We start from the raw sequence: 15,763 nt of genomic DNA, 5'->3' as shown, positions 1-15,763 counted from the left end.
AATCAGTAATAAAAAAATAGTTCATCAAAGAAAGACCTAGGACCAGATGGTTACACTGCTGAATTCTGCCAAACATTTAAATAAGAACTGATACCAATTCTTAAATTATTCCAAAAAATAAAAGAAGAGGGAATTCTCCTAAACTCATTCTATCTCGCCAACATTAAACTCCGATACTCAAACAAGATAAGGACACAATAAAAAAAAAGAAAGCTACAGTTCAATATCCCTGATGAACTTTAGTGAAAAAAATCCTCAGCAGAATACTTGCAGACTGAATTCAACAGCACATTAAAAAGGTTATATACTGTGATCAATTAGGATTCATCCTAAGCCTGCAAGAATTATTCAGTATACATAAATTAATAAACATGATACACTACATTAACAGATTGAAGGGCCAAAGCCATATGATCATCTCAATAGATACAGAAAAGGCATTTGATAACATTCAACATTGATTCATGTTAAAAACTCTGAATGAATTAGGACTGGAAGGAATGTCCCTCAGCATAATAAAGTCCGTATATAAGAAGTCAGTAACTGACATGTTGAATGGCGAAAAGCTGAAGGCTTTCACCATGTTTTTTAAAAACATGCTAATTTACATCTACTAGAAAGGTACAGTGATAGAAGAGGAGGGCAGGTGAGTGTGTGTGTGTGTGTATGTGTGTGTGTGTGTGTCAGAGAGAGAGAGAGAGAGAGAGAGAGAGAGAGAAAGCTTCTATCTGTTGGTTCACTCCCCAAATACCTGTGTTAGCAGAGAGGTCCAGGCTGAAGCTAGGAACTTAGAACATCCTTTGTTCTCCCATAGGTGGCAGGGCACCAAGCACTTGAGCCATCATCTGCTTCCCAGGATGCATCAGCAAGAAGCTGAATCAGAAGCTGAGTAAGCAAGACTTGAACTGATGCAGGATATGGGCATTTCAAGAGGTAGCTTAACTCATTGTGCTGCAATGCCTGCCTCTTTAACCAATCTCATTCAAAATAGTACTAAAAGTTCTAGACAGAGCAATTAGACAAGAAAAAAAAAAAAAAGAACATCCGAATTGGAAAGATGGAAGTCAAATTGTCACTGTTTACACATGACAATATCATATAGAAAACACTAATGATGACTCTAGCAAAACTAATAAAACTGGTGGCCGGCGCCGTGGCTCACTAGGCTAATCCTCCGCCTTGCGGCGCCGGCACACCGGATTCTAGTCCCGGTTGGGGCACCGGATCCTGTCCTGGTTGCCCCTCTTCCAGGCCAGCTCTCTGCTGTGGTCAGGGAGTGCAGTGGAGGATGGCCCAAGTCCTTGGGCTCTGTACCCGCATGGGAGACCAGGATAAGTACCTGACTCCTGTCTTCGGCCGCGGCAGCCATTGGAGGGTGAACCAACGGCAAAAGGAAGACCTTTCTCTCTGTCTCTCTCTCTCTCTCTCTCTCTCACTCTCACTGTCCACTCTGCCTGTCAAAAAAAAAAAAAAAAGAAAAAAAAAGAAAAAAAATAATAAAACTGGTAAGACGAATTTAACAAAGTTGCAAGATACAGAATCAACATCTAAAATTTATCTTTACTCTAGTTAGATTAGGTGTTATCAAAAAGACAAAAGATAACTGTCACTCCCCCATTCGCGGCGGAACGACACAGGACCCTGCGCTGTTCTTTTGTCTGCTCAGCCCTTCCCGGGTTTGCTGCTGGTTCTTCCCGGGTTGGCTGCCAATCCTTCCACCTCCGTGGAAGGGCGGCTCCCCCTGCCACTTTCCCCACTTCCGCAGGGGAGCGGCACACCACCGGCCGGCTCTCTCAGGGGCTGCTCAGATGTTATCCGGATGTTCCTTTTAGATGTTCCTGGTGCATGTTGTCTCTCTCCTCCTTTATAGTCCTCTTCCACCAATCCCAACTCTTGCTACCCACACGCTGAGTACGCTGCTTTCCTCTAATCAGGAGCAGGATCAGCTCCTGCAGGTTATTGGTCGAACTGGAGGCAGCTGTGTAGAAGTTGTTTCCTCCTCTCCCAGTGCCATATTGTGGGAGAGCAGATGCATAGAATAAGTCTTAATTCTAGTAACTTAGTCTAGTCCGAGTTGCTCCCCACAGATAACAAGTGGTAGTTAGGTGTGGAGAAAACAGAACCTTGTATACTGGTGATGAGAATGTAAATTAATATAGTTATGGTGGAAAACAATAAGATGGTTCAAAAACTAAAACTAGACCTGCAATATGATCCAACAATCTCACTACTGAGTATGTATCCAAGGGAAATGAAATCAGTCTGAGGAAGAGACATCTACACTCCCATGTTTATTGCAGCACTATTCACAGTAGCCAAGAGGTGCAAACAACCTAAGATCCCATCTGGTGATGAGCAGATAAAGAAAATGTGGTACATATAAACAACAGAATACGATTCAACCATAAAAATGATAAAATCTTGGCATTCGCAACAACGTGGATGAAACTGGAGGTCCTCATGTTAAGTGAAATAAACCAAGCGCAGAAAGAGGAGGACCACATGATCTCATTTTCATGTGGAAACTAAAAGAGGTGATTTGTCTGAGGAGGTTGAGGTCAGGAAGGGATGTGAAAAAGTTGGCTAATGGACACTAAGTTCTAGTGAGATAAGGGAAGGAAGTTCTGGTGATAGTTGGGTGACAAAGATAACTGTAGTTTACTGTATGCTAAAAAACAGAAACTAGAGCCGGCGCCGTGGCTCAATAGGCTAATCCTCCACCTTGCGGCGCCGGCACACCGGGTTCTAGACCTGGTTGGGGCGCCGGATTCTGTCCCGGTTGCCCCTCTTCCAGGCCAGCTCTCTGCTATGGCCAGGGAGTGCAGTGGAGGATGGTCCAGGTGTTTGGGCCCTGCACCCCATGGGAGACCAGGAAAAGCACCTGGATCCTGGCTCCTGCCATCGGATCAGCGCGGTGCGCCGGCTGCAGCGGCGGCCATTGGAGGGTGAACCAACGGCAAAGGAAGACCTTTCTCTCTCTGTCTCTCTCTCTCACTGTCCACTCTGCCTGTCAAAAATTTAAAAAAAAAAAAAAACAGAAACTAGAAGAGAGGATTTTGGATGTTGTTATCACAAAGAAATGATTAAAGTTTGCCCTGAAATGTTTGCAGTGTTTGAATACTACATAGTATATACATGGATTAGAGACATGGGTGGTCGTAAATATTGTAATGTATGTATCAATGAAAAATTTTAAAAATGAACTTTTTGATTTCAGTAAGTACCAGATGCAGCAGTCATTAAAAAAATGTTTATTTTAAGGTAAAAAGACACACACACACACACACATCTCCTATCTACTTGTTCACTTCCCACATGCCTGTGAGAGCTGGGCCTGGGACAAGCTGAATCCAGGAGCCTGGGATTCAATCCAGGTCTCGCACATGGTTGTTAGGGGCCTGAGTACTTGAGCCATCATCTGCCTTCCAAGGGTGTTCAGTATTAGGGAGCTGGGGTCAGAGAGGAGCCTGGCCTGGAACTCAGGCACTCTGTGACAGGCACTTTGTAGGTCAGGAGGATGACTGTCTCAGTCTCATGAGACTTACACTGTGGAGATTAAGGGTTACACGTGTTCTTAAAAAGATGTCCATTTACCCCTACAAATTATTGTAGTTGGATGTTTCCTGTACTTGTGTCTTTGTACACTGTGCATTTTCTTGATAAGATCTGTTTCTTTAGTCATAGGTGTTTTTCTTATGGAAACTTGACTTTTGGCCTAAGCGTGGCTTACAATATTTTAGACTACAAATGTATCTTATTTTTATTGAAACCACTTTAAAATAACTTAAAGTCTCTGAAGAAACTAGTTAATTTTGTTTAAAAGACCTCTTTTTAACTTAAAATCAGTTTCATGAAATCTGTATCTTGGTAAGCTTGAATTGAAAAAGTATCTGGGATCTCCTTGAAGGTGTTTGTGAAATTCTTTGTTGAGTTTGCCAACTAGTTTCATGGCAACTGTGCATGAACAGTTTATAAGGAAAACTCTGGGTATTTTCTTCTTCTTTTTTTTAAGTAAGTCTTAACACAGACGTTTTTCGAAAGGTTATTTTATTTATATTTAGATGAACCAGAAAGCCTGTACCTTCTTTACTAAATGCAAAACCATTTCAAGAAACAAAGGCCTCGGTACACTGAAAAAAAAGAGGAAAATAATCCTTTTGTTTTGATAAGCTTGTGGTGCTACTGAAGTTTCTTTTCTGTGTCACGCACGCACACGGAGAGTAATGATCAGCACTTACTAGACTTCTTTTTGGCAGATCACTCATCTGGGAAGCTCTCACTTAGTCTCAGAAAGGGTTTGGTCAATGAGGAAGAAAATCACAACTGACATTTATGGGTGGAGTCGGGGAGCCACAGCAGCTTTTTGACAGCAGTTGTGTACCCTGGGTGACTCCCACCAGTTAGTCAAATGAATGTTGGCTTCCTTTTATTTCTTTAACCTTGCTGCTCTCTGCCTAAATGGTCAAAGAATGGCAATTCCATCACATCGCCTGATTGAAAAGCTTGGGGCCGGAGCTTGTTTATCTCAGGGATGCCTCAACTTGTTGAGTTTGTGGTTTGCATGAAGATGACAAGAATAAGCTCTCACTCTCTAATTAGTGAGAGATACACTAGCAGTGTGAAAGGCACCTTTTCTCCTAGAGGTGATTTTTAACGGTCCAGTGTGTATGTGAGTGTTTTAAAATGAAAGCCAGAGACTAGCTACTTTGATGGACTGCATTATAAACTAGTTGACAAGTAGCTGTAATTTAAGCCTTTTTTCTCTTCTACTTTCCTCATTAGGTCTTTTGCCTTTCCCCCTACTTAAAAAAGTATACAGGGCCGGTGCTGTGGCGTAGCAGGTAAAGGCCGCTGCCTGCAGTGCCGGCATCCTGTATGGGCACCGGTTCCAGTCCTGGCTGCTCCACTTCCAATCCAACTCTCTGCTATGGCCTGGGAAAGCAGTGGAGGATGGCCTGGGTCCTTGGGCCCCTGCACCCACGTGGGGAACCCGGAGGAGGCTCCTGGCTCCTGGCTTCAGATTGGCTCAGCTCTGGCTGTTGCTTCTTTCTCTGTGTAACTCTAACTTTCAAATAAATAAATACATATTTTTTAAAGTGTATAGTACTAAAGAGCATGCAATAAAAAGCTTTCCTCCTTCCAAGTCCCTTAACTCCCTGAATGTGAGTATACCCAGCATTCCAAAAATTGCTTCTGAACATTTATAAACATTTACTTGTTTAAAAACTACCTTCCCTCATTTTTTAGATTAGTGTGACATATCTTGTTTTTCTTCTTGACAGTGTGTGTATCATGGAATGAGTTTTCTATCAGCACATAGATAGAGGCAACTCATTTTGTTCATGGGTTTCGTGTTATTCATCAGATGGGTCTACACAATTGACTCTTATTTCTGATTTCTGAACATTTAGGTGAGTACAGGATTTTTGTTCTTAGAAGCAGAAGTGATTCAGCAGTCTTGTTTGCAGCTGAAAGTGCTGAGTTGCACAGGCTGTGTACATTTAGAATTTAATATGCAGAATTTAAAAGCAGATGTTGTGACACAGCAGGTTAAGATGCCACTTGGGATGTCCGCATCTCATATCAGAGTACCAAATTGAGTACTGGCTACTAAGCTTCCAATCCAGCTTCCTGCTAATGTAGCCGGGAATCAGCACATGATGTTTCAAATGCCTGGGCCCTGTCACCCATGTGGGAGACCTGGATGGAGTTCCAGGCTCATGGCTTCAGCCCTGGCTGTTGCTGCCATTTGTGACTGAATCAGTAGATGAAAGACCTTTCTCTTTCTCTGTCACTCAGCCGTTGAAATGGATAAAAGTAGATAAGTATTTATTAAAATGTAATAAAAGCCCTCAGCTTTTTCCCTTTCTGTATAAGTTATTGCCTTGTTCTATGTAGCCCACTTCACATCATTGCCTACAATGCCTGTTTCTCCACCTTTGTCTTGTGTTTTCTTGAATTTAAATATTTCTTTTATTCTGGCACTTGAAAATTAAATCTTTACTAATTGAGGGTTACATTGTTTTGGTTAGTGAGGTTAAACATCAGTTCTTTTTTATGCTTATAAGCTACTTCAATTATTTTAGAAAATTATTGATTGATTGATTTTAAAGTAATAGGTGGTGATGGTGGGGAGAGACGTATCTGTGTCTTCCATTTCCTGGCTCACTTTCCAAATGCCCACAGCAGTCAGGGCTGGGCCAGGCTGAAGCCAGGAGGATGGAACTCTCTCGGGGTCTCCTGTGTGACAGAGGCCCAAGTATCTGAGACGTCTTCTGCTGCTCTCCCAGGAGCACTGTAGGGAGCTGGATAGGAAGCAACGTGGCTAGGACTTGACCCAGCACTTGGATATAGAATACTGGTGTTGCAATTGGTGGCTTAACCTGCTGTACCATAATGCAAGCCCCTAAATCTTTCTTTTTTTGTGATTTCTAGGCTATTTTTAATACTTAGTTAATGGTGATGAGAATTACTGCACAGGTTTGAAGGAACACCTAGAGATTTCTGTCTTAGAATCTTTTCAGTGTTCATGGAACCCTGGAGGTCCCATAGTCCCACCTTCCAGTTGAAGTAAGAAATAATTTTATAACCTCTGTGCCTTGGTGTTTGATCATCTGCTTGAGTGCTTCCAGTATTAGGGGGCTTAAAGCTTCATGGGTATCTAATTCTGTGTTGGCTTTGGTTGACAGAAAATTCAAGGTATGTTAAAAGAGTAGTTGAATAGATGCAGAGAGTGGAAGCAGCTGGACTCTTTAAATAAACCACATTAATAAAGCTGGAAGATTCTTTCAGTAGAGCCATGCATGTTTAATATATCTTGTGCATTTGACTAAGGAATGGAAAATAGATCCAAAGAGGGGCCTTTTGATTTATCTGTTGCTGCATAAGAAGTTCCCTTTAGATGTAGTACATTAAAACATCTGTTCTTTGATAGAATGCCTACGGGTAAGGAGTCTGGGAGTAACCCAGCCTAGTGGCTCTGGTTCTGAATGTCTCAGAGGTCACAGTCAAGATTTTCCTAGGAGCTGTGGTCATCTGAAGGTTTGAGGGGGCCAGGAGGGTGTGGTTCTCCACAACTGACTCACTTGCTCACAAGGCTGCTGGCAGACAGCCCTCAGTCCCTTGCCACTTGGACCTCACTGGAGGGCTGCTGGGTGTCCTCACATTCTGGTGGCCAGCTTCTCCCATTGTGAGTAATCCAAGACGAAGCAAAAATGGAAGCCATATGTCTTTCCTGACCTCAGAAGCTGCACATCATTACTTCTGCACCATACAGTCGGTTACCCAGCTCAGCCTTTTTGAGTCCTTTCAGGGAGGAAGGGACTGCCCAAGATTTTAAATGTAGCAGGCAGGGGTCATGGGGCTTCCCTGGAGAACAACTGCCCTATGTACCCCAGAGTTTCCCAAGGCTCCACCTATCAAACAAAAAAATATCCATTCTTCACAGGGCCCTGAAATCTCATTTTGATACAGAGTCCAGTTTGTTTTCTAGGAGTGTTAGGAGATATTTAAACAGATTTTGGAAAGCCAAGAATCTATTAAGAATTTTCCTCTCTTGCAAGAACTTGTTGGATTTGGTCTGTGTTCTCAATTATGAAAGTATTTATTTATGCTCTATCCTATGAAATTTCTGGCCCAAATACGTAGGAAATAAATTTATAATTTGACAGAGGAATGGATTCCTTGTACAATATTCCCGAAAGTTTCATAACATCTACTGCTTCTCAAAGAGGAGGATTAGGTTCCTGGAAAACCCATTCTGGAGAGTTGTCAGTTAAGGAACCTGAAACCTAATAGGGCAAATGTGGACATCAAACTGTGTTGGCGACTCAGTTGTGGTTTCAGCTTCAATCCCCCTCATTTTATACTTTGTCTTGTGAGGCTGGGAATGGAACTCTGCAAATTGCATCTCCCAGCTTCTTGGGCCAGCTGGATTCCCATTTGTTTCTGGCAGCAGGAGGCACTGGTAGAGGACTGAAATGGAGGAGGAAGGAGGAGAATGGACTCCGTGGTGTTCAGCTTCTGTCTGCACTTCTCCTGGGGTCAGCCGTAGCTTTAGCTTATGCTTCTTTAGGAGCTTTTCAGCACCAACATTGCAGCAGCCCCCAGCCCAGGCCCAATTAGCAATTAGACTGCGTGCGTCCTGCTTCTTCCACTCTGCTTACAGTCTTGTTGCCAGTTCCTCTGAGCACTCAGATTTTGGGAACTCCACCTTGTCCTCTGTGTTTCTTCATTCATAAGACTTACAACTGCTTCTAGAAATTCCCAATAGCTGGGTTTTGTCTGTGTTCCTCTTTTTGCTGTTATTTTAGTCTCACAGCACCTATGCATCCATTTCCTATATTAAATCCCTACTATTTAAAATACCTAATGTGTGAGCTTTTGGCATGGCCACTGATGGAAGCATTAATCTTTGTAGATATGGCATCCCTTACAATTACAGTGACATGTTTATAGTTTTTTTCCTTGCAAAATTTGAGTCATACTAGGAGGCTGCATTTCTCTCCATCTAGTTCTTTGTCCAAAGGTTTGTTGCTTTTCTGATTTTCTTAAAACAATTTTTATTTGAGAGGCAGAGAGATTGGGAGGGAGAGAGCCAGTGAGTTGCCACCTACTGGTTAACTCCCCAGATTCCCCCAACTGCTGGGGTGAGAACTGAGAAGCAAGTTCAGGTCTCCTATATGAGAGGCAGGAATCCAATTACTTGAGCCTTTACCTCTGCCTCCCAGGGTCTACATTAGCAGGAAAGTGGAGTTGGGAACTGGAGCTGGACATTGAACTCGGGAACTCCGACTTGAGATGCAGGTATCTTATCCACTAGGTTAAACACGCCCACTCTTGATTTTCTGATTTTAATGATCATAGCCATTGACTTCATTTCATGAATTTGGCCTCAGTGAGCAAGCGTCCAGGATCCCGTGTCCTTCCCCTGCAGTAGTTCTAGAGGTGCTAGGTATCTGGATGCTGAGTAGTTTTGTTTAGTCTGTGTAACCTCGGCACTGTTCCTGTTTCCCAGTGCAAAGGGACAAGCACTGTATATTCTTGGCTCTCCATCCTGCTGTTTGAGCCTCTTCTGCACATTTCTTAGTTGCCTCCATCTTATAGACACTGCTCGCTAGTGGGCAACTCTAGGACCTCTGCTTATTTCCCCTCATCTTTCTTTATTTTTCCCAAGACTTTGACTCCTGCTCTGCCATCTGCTTTAATTCCCTTTTCTATTCCCAAACCCCCATTCCTTCTTTTTCTTATTATCCCCAAATGGAATGATTGATGGTTTGTGTATATTAAAATTTGAAGAGCTTGCTGAGAAGGTAAATCTGCTGAATTATTTAAATGTCATAGAAGGAGAACTTCTGCAAGAGGAGGCATAATTATATCAACTTATGAAGCAAATGCGCATTTGATAGACCAGAGGAAGCAGTTAGTGATTTTGTTAATGGTGCATCTGTTTTTCAGGCTAATAAGTTAATTAAGTCATTTTGCCTTTATTAGAGGGGTTATGAATTTCTTTAGTAAACGTTTACCTTGTTGTCCTGTTTACATAGCATTGTGCCAGGTAGGTGCATCTGGGAGATAATAAAGGAGTAAAATAACCTAGCTCTTGCGTGCGTTAAAGGACTTTAGTGTGTTCCCAGGGAGACAGGAAACATATATTGAAGAGTGGAGGGACCCAGTAAGTGTAAGATGGTGTGGTAGGAACTGTACTTAAGTGTGCCCAGGTGCTTCCTGTGCAGAGGTGCCAAACGCTTTACGTTGTCCTCTCTAATCCTTGCTACTCTAGTTCATTGTATCTCCAAGTGATGAACCTGAGGCTTAGAGTTCAAATTTCTTGCTCAAAGATACATAGCTACAAAGTGACAGAAGTTAGGATTTGAACTCTGGGTTGGTCCAAGTCCAGAGACTGTAGTAGGAAGGAGTGTGTGGGTGCTTGCATGCGTGCATTTTGAGATGTGCTGGGTATCTTCCGTCAGCTCCCTTGCCTGCCTCTGTCTTCCTTCCCCATTTGCTCATGCCCTGGGTGGCTGAGCTGTATGCATTACACCACACGGGAGGTTCACAGTGTGGTGAACACTGTTGCCCTTTGCCTTCCAGCAGGGCTCCTCCGCTGGGTGGAAGTCAGGAGATGTGAGGGCAGGTAGAGAATGATAATGGGAGTTTATTCTTCTCTACTGGTTCTACTCCTGTTGGACCCATAGCTCTCTGTCTCACACTCTGCCTGTCTCTCCCCATCTCCAGTCTGAATTCTAGTAATCACTTTCACCCCTTGTCCCTTGCAGCACAGAGAGGGTAATTTTCCTTGCTGTTAGCACTCACTCTGTCCATGCCTTAAAAAGTCCCTTAGTCGGGGCCAGCGCCGTGGCTCACTTGGTTAATCCTCTGCCTGCAGCATTGGTATCCCATATGGGTGCCGGGTTCTAGTCCTGGCTGCTCCTCTTCCAGTCCAGCTCTCTACTGTGGCCCAGGAGGGCAATGGAGAATGGCCCAAGTGCTTGGGTTCCTGCACCTGCGTGGGAGACCAGTAGGAAGCACCTGGCTCCTGGCTTCGGATCGACACAGTTCTGGCCGTAGCGGTCATTTGGGGGGTGAACCAATGGAAGTGTGAACCAACAGAAGGAGGACCTTTCTTTCTGTCTCTCCCTCTCACTGTCTATAATTCTACCTGTCAAAAAAAAGAAAAAAAAGTCCCTTAATCAAACTAGGTTCATACCCAGAGTGTGCCAGGTATTTGTTGCTGGGACTGACTGGAGAAGGAGGTCATTGTAAGGTATCCCTTCCTTTTTCTCTCCCTTTCCTCCTGCTCTTTCTCAGTGTGTTCAGCATCATGGGTAAGAACTAGCCAAGACATGGTCGCTGCCCTCCGGGACCTTAGTGTGGAGCTTAAACATTGATTAAAAGTGGTAGAAATGGGGGCCGGCACTGTGGCACAGTAGGTTAATCCTCTCCTGCGGTGCCAGCATCCCATAAAGGTGCTGGTTCCAATCTCGGCTGCCCCTCTTCCAATCCAGCTCTCTGCTATGGCCTAGGAAAGCAGTAGAAGATGGCCCAAATCCTAGAACCCCTGCACCCACATGGGAGACTGGAAGAAGCACCTGGCTCCTGATAGGCACAGCTCCAGACGCTGCGGCCATCTGAGAAATGAACTAATGAAAGGAAGACCTTTCTCTCTGTCTCTCCCTCTCACTGTCTGTAACTCTACCTCTCAAAGAAATAAATAAAATCTTTAAAAAAAAGTGGTAGAAATGAAGATTAGTAATGTACTTGAGAAGCAGAGTGGCTGAAGAGAGAATCTATATAAAAACAGCTGATTGGTTAATATTGAAAATAGACAGTAATTCACACATTGGTTGCTTTAGTCTTTATGTTTTTTAGGATTTATTTATTTATTTGAAAGGCAGAGTTACAGAGAGAGAGAGAGATCTTTCATCTACTGGTTCACTCTCCAATTGGCCACAACGTCCAGAGCTGTGCCGATCTAAAGCCAGGAGCCTCCTCTGGGTCTCCCATATGGGCGCAGGGGCCTAAGCAATTGGGCCATCTTCTACTGCTTTCCCAGGCCTTAGCAGAGAGCTGGATTGGAAGTGGAGCAGCCGAGGCTCAAACCGGCATCATATGGGATGCTGGCAATGCGGGCAGTGGCGTTACCCTCTGTGCCACAATGCCGACCCCTGCTTTGGTCTTTCTACCATGTATATTAGCTGTTCCTTAGCCAGGATTTTGAAAAACTCACCCTTTTTTAGTTCAGTAAAAGCAATCAAGGCAGTTGTAAAATCTTTTTTACTGTGAAGTGCCTATCTGGTACTTTGGTTGTGTGTGTGTGTGTGTGTGTGTGTGTGTGTGTGTTTTACAGGCGGAGTGGACAGTGAGAGAGAGAGAGACAGAGAGAAAGGTCTTCCTTTTGCCGTTGGTTCACCCTCCAATGGCCACCGTGGCCTGCGCACCGCGCTGATCCGAAGCCAGGAGCCAGGTGCTTCTCCTGGTCTCCCATGGGGTGCAGGGCCCAAGCACCTGGGCCATCCTCCACTGCACTCCCAGGCCATAGCAGAGAGCTGGCCTGGAAGAGGGGCAACCAGGACAGAATCAGGTGCCCCGACCGGGACTAGAACCCGGTGTGCTGGCACCACAGGCAGAGGATTAGCCTATTGAGCCATGGCGCCGGCCGAACTTTGGTTTAAGGCCTTATCAATTCATGGAGAATATAAGTTCACTGTAAGAGCTGTCTGTCAAAGATCTTTATTGGTATCCTCAGACTTAAGATGTGTATCTTAAGGCCTTGTGAAGGCCATTCTCATTTAAAAAAATTAATAGATTTTATTTAACAAAATTTTCAAATATTGAAAGAGAGATATACACATCTGTAAAGATAGATAGATGGATAGGGAGCTTACTCTTGCTGGTTAATGCCTCAGATTCCTGCAGCGGCCGCTGCTGGGGCTGAAGCTGTGTGGGACTCAACCCGTGTCTCTCATGTGGGCAGCAGGAACTCAATTACTTGAGCCATTGCTGCCACCTCCAGGGTCTGCATTAGCAAGAAGCTGGAGTCAGGAGCAGGGCTGGGTATTGAGTCCAGGCACTCCAATATGAGACACAGGCATCTTATTGCCAGACCAAATGCCTGCCCCATAGACTTTATAACTGTTTTTGGAGCAAATTTGGGTTTACAGGTAAATTCAGCAAAAAACAAGGTTCTCATATCACTTAGCATCTCCTCTTGTTTTCCCATATTAACATCTTGCATTAGTTTGTTACATTTATTACAATTGATGAACTAATATTGGCTCATCATTACTAAGTTCAGTAGTTCACTTGGGTGTTTATTCTGTGTTGTATAGTTCTTGGGGTTTTGACAAACACAGGGCATGTATTCATTATTATGGTATTAAACAGGATAGCTCAACTGCCTGGAAAAATTCCCTGTGCTCCACCTGTTATCCCATCCCTTGCTTCCTCCCTGTCCTTGCATCCTGGCCTACCACTGATGTTTGTACTGTCTCTATAGTTTAGCCTTTTCTAGAATGTTACATAGATGTAATCAAAAAGTATGTAGCCTTTTCAGTCTGGCTTCTTTCACTTAGCATATAAGATTCCTCTCTGCCTCTTCGTAGTTTGATAGCTCATTTGTTTTTATTGCTGAATAGTATTCCATTGTCTGGATGCTGCACAGTGTGTTCATCCATTAACCAATTGGTGAATATCATACTTGTTTGCTTCCAAGTTTGGGCAGTTTTGAATAAAGCTTCTGTAAAGATTTTTATGCAGGTTTTTCTGTGGACATGTTTTGACCTGTGTCCCAGATTTAAGATGCATGTGAAATGTGAGAAGGTCTATCAGATTTTTTTTCTCCTTTTTTAAAAGATTTGTTTATTTGAAAGAGTTACGCAGAGAGAAGGAGAGATAGATCTTCCATCTGCTGGTTCTCTCCTCATATGGCAGCAATAGCCAGGGAGGGTCAAGCTGAAGCCAGGATCCAAGACCTTCTTCTGGGTTTCCTACATGTGTGGCAGGGGCCTAAGCACTTGTGCCTTCTTCCATTGCTTTCCCAGGTGCATTAGCAGGGAACTGGATCAGAAGTGGAGTAGCCAGTACTCAAGCTGCCACCCATATAGTATGCTGGCATTACAGGCAGGGCTTTACTCACTATCCCACAATGCCAATTCCATCATGATTTCTTTAAATGGCTAAGGAAAAAAATGCAGTTTTGTCTGCTCAGTTCTTATTCTGTTATAATGGCTTGGCTGATTAGACAGGAATTAAGATAAAAGCATAACATCAAAAGGTAACACAAGAAAATAAGTATTTCTGTAGTAAACTTTCCATTCTCACATGGGAAGTTCAGACTCTAACTCAGTTTTTTAAGATTTATTTATTTATTTGGAAGAGTTGCGGGGGTTGTTGGGGAGGAGAAAGAGAGAGCACTTTCATTTGCTGGTTCACTCTCTAGATGACCATAATGGCAAAGCCAGGAGCCAGGAACTTCTGGGTCTCCCACATGGGTACGGGGGCCCAAGCACTTGGGTCATCTCTCGGCTACTTTTTCCAGGACATTAGTAGCAAGCTGGATTGGAAGTAGAGTGGCTGGTACTTGAACCAGCGCCCATATGGGATGCTGGAGTCACAACAGCATTTTAACTTGCTATGCCATAATGCTGGACCCCACACTAATTCTAAAACAGGGTTCTTTGATTTAGTCAAGACAAGGGCAGATGCTTACTTCCTGGCCAGATATGCTTGGCCCTAATTAATACTTAATTATTCATAGTTGTGTGTGCACTGAGACTGAGAGTTGAAATACAAACTGGATACCTGACATCAATCGAGTATAAGATGCTTGTCCGTTTAATAATTTTACATGAGCAGTTTGTCTGATGACTTTCTTATTTCTTACAATTATTCATAAAATCATAAACATTTTAAATGCATATCTAGAGCATAAACACATCTCTGGGATGTTAATGTGGCTCTTGCTTGCTTTTGAATTAAGTAAAGAGCCATTCTTTAAAGATTTCCTGTGACCACCAATAATCTTGTCTAACGGTCTGACATCCTGGGACTTGGCCAACCTTTCTTCAGAGACTGACTCAGGCAGACACCCAGCTTCTAGCAGTCTCTTTAAATCTTCTGATTCAGTATGTGTGGGTATTGAGCCAGAGCATGTAAATTCCCATCTGAAAACCTTACTCCAGGTGCTATATCTACAGGAAAATCACTTCAACTTTTTTTTTTTTTTTAATATGTTAGAGAGTATAGAGCCTCTCTCTGCTGCCTGGGGTATGATGAAGGTGGACTGGTATAGGTTTTCAAAGCACTCACAGCTCCCCAAGGGAAAGTGCTTTGCAACTTCCAGGCATAATTACTGATACGTTCCAGCTGGAATAAGGCTGGCAACGTGCACTCACTGTAAAACCAAATGCTCACCCTTTTCTTCCAGGCACTCCATTTGGCTCCTTTGGAGGAGTAATTTATCTTGAATGTGAAAGCATTTGAGTTGCAATGGGAATGTTTTAATTATTATTCAATATTCTATCATAAATTTGGACTCATAATTATTTTGGTATTTTAACTGGAATACGTCACACACAGTGGCCCAGAATCTTTCTTAACCTAAATTGAAGCAGACAAGTGCCTATTCTTCCTGTTTGTGAAGAGTACTTAGAGCTGCTTGATGCAGTTGTGCCTGCTCAGTGGATGCCTTCCAGTCTGCAGTATTCTCGTGCAGCTAGAGCATGAAGTGTGAGAACAAAAGCAAGAAGCAGTGAGGAGTGATTTTCTGATTTCTCACAATGATTCGTAAGATCACAAACTGAAAAGTTTGTTTATATCTACAAAAGACATCAACTAATTTTCTCTTTCAGAGGAAATGACTTTGGCTAAAATCTGACACATCATAATGCTATCCTTGGAGATACTCTACAGACATCAATAAGATGCTGTGAAATTGAAATAGTTGTAGATAGAGTTTTTGCAATATCACCTAGAATATAATAAAATAGCTATAATTTGTAGATAGGAAGGTGTTACAAACATTTGATTACAGATATCTTTTTTTTTTTTTTTTTGACAGGCAGAGTGGACAGTGAGAGAGAGAGAGACAGAGAGAAAGGTCTTCCTTTGCCGTTGGTTCACCCTCCAATGGCCGCCACGGCCAGCGTGCTGCGGCCGGCGCACCGCGCTGATCCGATGGCAGGAGCCAGGAGCCAGGTGCTTCTCCTGGTCTCCCATGGGGTGCAGGGCCCAAGCACCTGGGCCATCCTCCACTGCACTCCCT

At 43.4% G+C, this 15,763-nt stretch overlaps 1 protein-coding gene across 11 annotated transcripts in view; it reads left to right on the top strand.

Annotated features, from left to right (window-relative positions):
* The window catches only part of CDK14 (cyclin dependent kinase 14), a 742,587-nt gene that overhangs the window by 163,903 nt on the left and 562,921 nt on the right, over nucleotides 1–15,763 (top strand). The window contains exon 1 of one of the 11 annotated variants that reach the window (XM_051852770.2): nucleotides 916–933. The gene's annotated coding sequence lies outside the window, so the exon portion shown is untranslated. 11 annotated transcript variants of the gene reach the window in all.

Source organism: Oryctolagus cuniculus, chromosome 16 (genome assembly GCF_964237555.1).
Source record: "Oryctolagus cuniculus chromosome 16, mOryCun1.1, whole genome shotgun sequence".
NCBI lineage: Eukaryota > Metazoa > Chordata > Mammalia > Lagomorpha > Leporidae > Oryctolagus > Oryctolagus cuniculus.
The sequence above is the reverse complement of the archived record's forward strand: the minus strand, read 5'-3'. Positions and strand labels throughout refer to the sequence as shown.